At 39.0% G+C, this 6,134-nt stretch overlaps 1 long non-coding RNA gene across 1 annotated transcript; it reads right to left on the bottom strand.

Moving 5' to 3' along the window:
- Positions 1 to 2,731: 2,731 nt before the first annotated feature.
- Positions 2,732 to 6,049, bottom strand: LOC130424926 (uncharacterized). The gene is made up of 3 exons (XR_008907011.1): positions 5,910 to 6,049; positions 3,101 to 3,275; positions 2,732 to 2,846 (listed from the first exon to the last, which is right to left on the bottom strand). It is a non-coding gene; the product is annotated as an uncharacterized LOC130424926 (long non-coding RNA).
- Between the last annotated feature and the right edge of the window lie 85 nt (positions 6,050 to 6,134).

The raw sequence follows: 6,134 nt of genomic DNA, 5'->3' as shown, positions 1-6,134 counted from the left end.
TTTGTGGAAGCCAACGGCGACTGGCCGGAGTATACGGAGCACTTCCTCGCCGCAAATGACATTACGGAGGAAGATAAGAAACTCTTCATCTGTGGCGCAATGACTTAAACTTATGAGAAACCTAGCAACGCCACAGAAACCGGGGGACCTGGCATACAAGGATTCAATCACGCTTGTCCAGAATGATGATGCAATTCAGCGTAGATTGCCAAGTGAGTCCACGCTTTCATTCGGAAAAGCATTGGAAGTTGCACAAGCGATGGAATCTGTGGCAAATCATTCAAAAGACATACGAACATCAAAGGGTAGTGCTGGTGAAAGTGATTTATTTCGTGCTAGAAAAACACTGGTAAGGTGACAGATATTGAATGTTCCTGATGTGAGGGAGGACACTATGCAAACTGCAAATTCAAAGAGACTGTCATAACTGTGCATTTCTCTGCTAAATGTCCTTTCTTGCCAGAGGCATAAAAACGATATCAAAACCCCCAAAAATCGTGAGTTATACTGGGGTGAGATTAAGTTAGTCCATCAGAGGTGCGTGGAGGAGATAATTGGAAAATACTCAAAAAGGTTAACGGACGAACTTGGAACCTTGCAGTGGATCTGAAGGCCACCCCTCATCATTTTAAGCCTTGATCTGTTCCTTATGTGATGAGGGTCAAAGTAGAGAAAGAGCTTCAGTAAACTCGGGATTATTGAGCCAATTCAGTTTTCTGACTGGGCAGCCCCAATAGTGCCTGTATTGAAGGAAGATGGCACAGTCGGCATCTGTTGGCACTAAATTGTCAATCAATCCGGTTTCTAGGGTGGAGGCCTACCACATTCCTCGAGTAGAAGACTTGTTTTCAGTAATGGCGTGAGGCAAAAACTTTCACTAAGCTTGATATGAACCATGTGTACCAGCAGTTGCTTCTGAATGAGGAGTCTAAACAGTACGTCACAATCCACACCCACAAAGGTTTGTATAAAGACAACAGGCTGTTCGGTGTGGCATCCAGCCCAGCGATTTTCCAAAGAACAATGGATAACCTGTTGCAGGGAATTCCCCAGGTAGCTGTATACTCACAGGACAAACAGTAGAGGAGCATCGTAGTCATTTGGAAGAGATGCGTAAGAGGATGTCAGAAGCAGGCCTTCATCTGAAACACAGATACATGACACTTTGTGCTTGGAATGTACATTTGCTGTGTCATTAAATATCAGACCAGGACCTTTGTCCCCTGCTAGAGAAAGTCAGGGCTATCCGGGATGCCCCCAAGCCCCAAATGTGTCGGAGCTCAAAAAAAATTACTGGTAATAGTTACTTATGGAAAGTTTCTGCCTGATTACTCAACTGTTTTGGCTTCACTGTACCGGTTGCTGCGTCACGACTGCAGATGGAAATGGGAAGCTACACAAAGAACAGCATTCAAAAAGGTTTAAGATCTACTGCAGTCAGCAAGTGTGTCATTTCATTTTGATCCTGAAAAAAGAGCTGGTTGTCTCCGGCGATGCCTCGCCCTTTGGCATTGGAGCGGTACTATCATGGATATCGGTCTGGAAAAGCCCATTGCCTTTGCATCTAGGACGCTGACAAAAGCAGAGAATGGGTACTCTCAGCTGGACAAGGAGGGGCTGGCCATTGTATTTACAGTGAAACAGTTTCAACAATATCTGAATGGCAGGCGTTATGCCATTTTCACAGACCATAAACCATTGAGGAGTCTGTTCAATGAAAAGAAGAGCATTCCTTCCATGGCTTCAGCTCACGTCCAGAGGTGGGTATAGATGTTGTCTGCTTAAGAGTACTGCATAGTGTACAGAGCGGGAATAGAAAATGCCAAAGCGGGTTCCCAGAGTCATCTCCCACTTCCAGAGACCTCTTTGACCACCCCTCTGCCTCCTTAGACGGTCTTTCTGTTGGAAAAGCTAGCAGACTCACCCATATGTGCTAAACAGATCAAAGTTTGGACAGAGGGGGACAAAACTATGTCTGGGGTTAAAAGATTTGTGTTGCAGGGCTGGCCATTCAACATCAGGAAATGAGAAAGGAACCTTTTGAGAAAAGAAATTAGCTGTTTGTGCAGGATGGTTGCCTCCTGTGGGGTTCAAGGGTGGTGATGCCACCTCCGGGACGAGCTTGAGTGTTAGAAGTCCATGTAGCCCATCCAGGCATCTCTCACATGTAAAGCTTTGCAAGGGCGTATATTTGGTGGCCAAATATGGATCAGGATCTTGGAAATAAAGTCAAGAACTGCATGGAGTGCAATCCATGTTAGGGTGCATCAAGTTGCTATTATTTTAGTTGCTGATGTTAGTGTATTAAGAAATGCGTTAATGACTTTTGATCTGAAGGAGAGAGAGAGATGTTATACATCGATTCGATGTGGTTTTTCTTTTATTGAAGCTTTAAGTCTAGGTATGTACTGTTCCTTTTAAGAAAGTCCTGTTCCATGTTGGCTGCAATGTGTATGTGGAGAGTTGAAGTAAAGAGTTTCTGGGTGTCTCGCCACGTTGTCTGTCTTCAGTTATTACAATGTGATTTTTGGTACATGTGCATTAGACTCCTGCAGGTAGATTTGCTGCATTGTGAGACATCGCTTCTAGACAAGCACACTTTAACAGTCATTTGACTATTTGTATTCCTAATCATACAGCACAAATGTCAATACAAGTTATTTCATCTAACAAAGGCTTTGAGATGTCAAAAAAATGAAAGTAAACTTGAAAGATTAAGTGCTGCAAGTAATGAAAAACAAGATAAAGAAACTCTCATACCTTAAAGTTCCATTTTAGAAGACATGACGCAGACCGTGATCACTGAAGACTGAACCAAAGCAAACAACCTAAGAGTCTCGAGGAACCTCAGGAATACAGAAAAGAGGAAAAATGTTAGCGGTTCAGAGGTTTTTAGGAAATTGATTTTGTAGTCCGATAAAGAGATGACACTGAAAGTTTTCAGTGACCCTAAATAAAATTGTATGTAAACTCAGTGGTGACAACACGCATGCATTAAATGAGCAGACTTATGGTTGTTAGTATTGTATCACCTGTATTGGACCTGTATTGTGTGCATGCCTAAGCGCTGCAAGTAATAAAACAAGGTGAAGAAAATTACCCACTGCAAGTTCCATTGTAGTAGAAAGACATGCAGTAGGTGATAATTGAAGAGTTTCTTGCCATCTAACTGACACAAGTAGTAGGATGTATTCAGCCATTTAACACCAGTGGAGCAGAATGTTAAACTGGTGCAAAGTTGATCTGATTGGCTCTGGAATCCTCATACCAAGAGACTGAAAATAAACAGAATTAACAGGTGTTAAAAGAAATACTAAACTACGTTTGTGGTATATTGTGTTCAGCCTTGGCAATCCCCAAAACAGCCTGAATCAAGTCACATAGACAGAACGTATAAGAATTCACTGAAAAGTAGGGATGCACCGATCCGATCTTTGGATAAATCAAAAAAACTCTGACCTCCGCTGGTGCGGTCATCTGTCAATCTCCATCCAGCATGTGTGTGTCCGGGAACAGTCAAGACGTTACTCGTTCCAAAGTTTTCAATATTCTTCATAATCACTAGATAATAGACTGTGGGTTAGGGTTTTGTTTAAAATGCATTTTGCCGGAGACTGTACTCGCTGAGTGTAACGTTTTTCAGTGGTGGACAGTAACGAAGTAAATGTAATTCGTTACTGTACTTAAGTAGTTTTTTTGTGTATCTGTACTTTACTCAAGTACTTCAATTTTCGGAGACTTTTACTTTAACTCCACTACATTTCAAAGTCAAATATCTTACTTTTTACTCTACTACATTTTCAAAATCAGTCGTTCCTTTCTATTTATAAGTCAGTAAAAACTTAACTGGTAAAACGAGCCACCAATCACAGATCATCGCGCTCTTTATTTTGAATTTGTTTTGTTTTGCCCTGTTGTCGCCTTGGTCACGTTATCTACTTATCGCGAAAATACGATTAAACACATCAGATTCAGTGCAACTGTCTGCAACAACATAACATTTCGACTGCTAATGTCTTTATTGAAATCATGAAAGAAACTGAAGAATCTAACTTGCCACAAAACCCATCGTTGAAAAGAAGAACGAGTCTTTCATTTATAAGTGCCTTCTCTGCCTGCCTCGGTCCTGTACAATTTCTTCATACAAGAATTCTCCTTCCAATAAGGGAACACATAGAGGTAAGCCATTTTAATTTCACTCATTTAAAATAAAGAGATATAAATCTAACAGTAGCTTGCAGAACAAATATAGACCGTTACGCTACCATGAACATTGTACACGTCGTCAGCCAAGTAAACTAAGCTGTTTCAGCTTATTTCATATTTAAATTTGAAACTTTTCAAGCTGAGTGCTCTGATATTGTGAAATGGGAATCAATCGAATTGAACATTTTATGTTGGAATTTAAATTAATTATATTTTGACTAGGCTGCACCGATTCAATTCACATTTATTTGTATTAGCGTTTTTCACAATACATATAGTTTCAAAGCAGCTTGAATTTGTCTACATAAATATTTTGAGTGATCTGTTATGAGAGGTGACTGTCTAAGTTATCTAAATGTACTGTTTTAAGATAATACAAATCATGCTGTTATAGCTAACATCATGTATTCATTTAAAGAAGGAAAAAATGAGCTAATTAAAGTAATTATTACAAGTTAGGAACACAATGATTATATTATAAGAAAATGTTGCATTGGTGCATGTATGATGCTAAAACAGTTGACTGTTGGAGTGGATTGCTCCTTATTAACAGGTATTGTTATTTTCTAAAGCTTCCAAAGACTGATCTAACTAAGCCTATGCTGAAAATAATATACTCTGTATATACTCTGTATTTCTTATGACATGCTAAAAGAAAAGCACATAAAATATATTATATTCATTTTTTTAATAAAAATGATAGTACTTGGATACTTGAGTACATTTGAAGGCAAATACTTTTGTACTTTTACTCAAGTAAAAGTTTAAAGGCAGCACTTCTACTTTTACTTGAGTAATATTTTTCCTTGGGTATCTCTACTTTTACTCAAGTACATGGTTTGTGTACTTCGTCCACCACTGACGTTTTTAGATTCAATCACTTGAAGCGGCCTATGTTTTGCATCATTCATACACAATAACTTTTTATTTTATTTAGGATGGATGCAATGTATATGATTTAAACACATAACATATATTCGCTTTGAGTTATAACCGTTTGGAACTTGGGAAGCAAATATCCCCACAACATCAGGATCATCACTATCCGGGATACTCGTAAGGGAAACGGGTGCATTAAGCACATCATTCTGCGTCCAATGCGCATGACTTTAAATAACGTAGAAGCAAATGTATTAAGCGCATAATTTTTTGTCCAGGATGTGCAGGAGCGAGATTGGAGAGTTTTATAATGTGATAGTTTTGTGTAATAAACACGGATTGGTTTGTTAAACATTTTGTAAGTATCTAAGCTTTACGAGAGCACATTTAATACAGTAAGTTTAATACAGCACTTAATTACATTTAAAAGTAGAAAAGAATGATTTTTTTAAAAGTAAAAATACTTAAGTAAAGGAATGTGGTAGATTTTAATGTACTCATGGATTTAAAGTAAAAAAAACCATTTATTTATGGACTGTAGTGGAATAAGTATGATGTGCTTCATACTGTAGGGAAGTATTTTTTGTCCGAAGTACTCTGATAAAGTACAGATATTTTAAAATGTACTTTAAAGTAAACATGCTTAAGAACTACCCACCTCTGGCAATAAAAGATCAAATATGCAACTCTACTTTGATAAAGAAAAACAGTGCTAGTATCAAATCGGCCGATACCCAGAATCAGATCGGCAAGGAAAAAGAAGTATCGGTGCATCCCTACTTAAAAGTATCATCAGACCCATAGAAACATCCCCTCTCACTCACCAGACCAGCAGTAACAGCCCGACTCATCAGATCTGTAGAAACATCCTCACTTGCCAGACCAATAGAAACATCTCTGCTCAATTAAAACCTGCTGTAACAGTCCCACTCGTCATTCCTGTAGAAACATTCAACGTAGAAACTGCTCTGTCACCAGACGTATGAAGACCTCCCAAATACCTACTGGACCAGGAGTAACAATCACTCACCAGATCTGCAGAAACAAAC

This window comes from Triplophysa dalaica, chromosome 6, assembly GCF_015846415.1.
Source record: "Triplophysa dalaica isolate WHDGS20190420 chromosome 6, ASM1584641v1, whole genome shotgun sequence".
Classification (NCBI taxonomy): domain Eukaryota; kingdom Metazoa; phylum Chordata; class Actinopteri; order Cypriniformes; family Nemacheilidae; genus Triplophysa; species Triplophysa dalaica.
The sequence above is the reverse complement of the archived record's forward strand: the minus strand, read 5'-3'. Positions and strand labels throughout refer to the sequence as shown.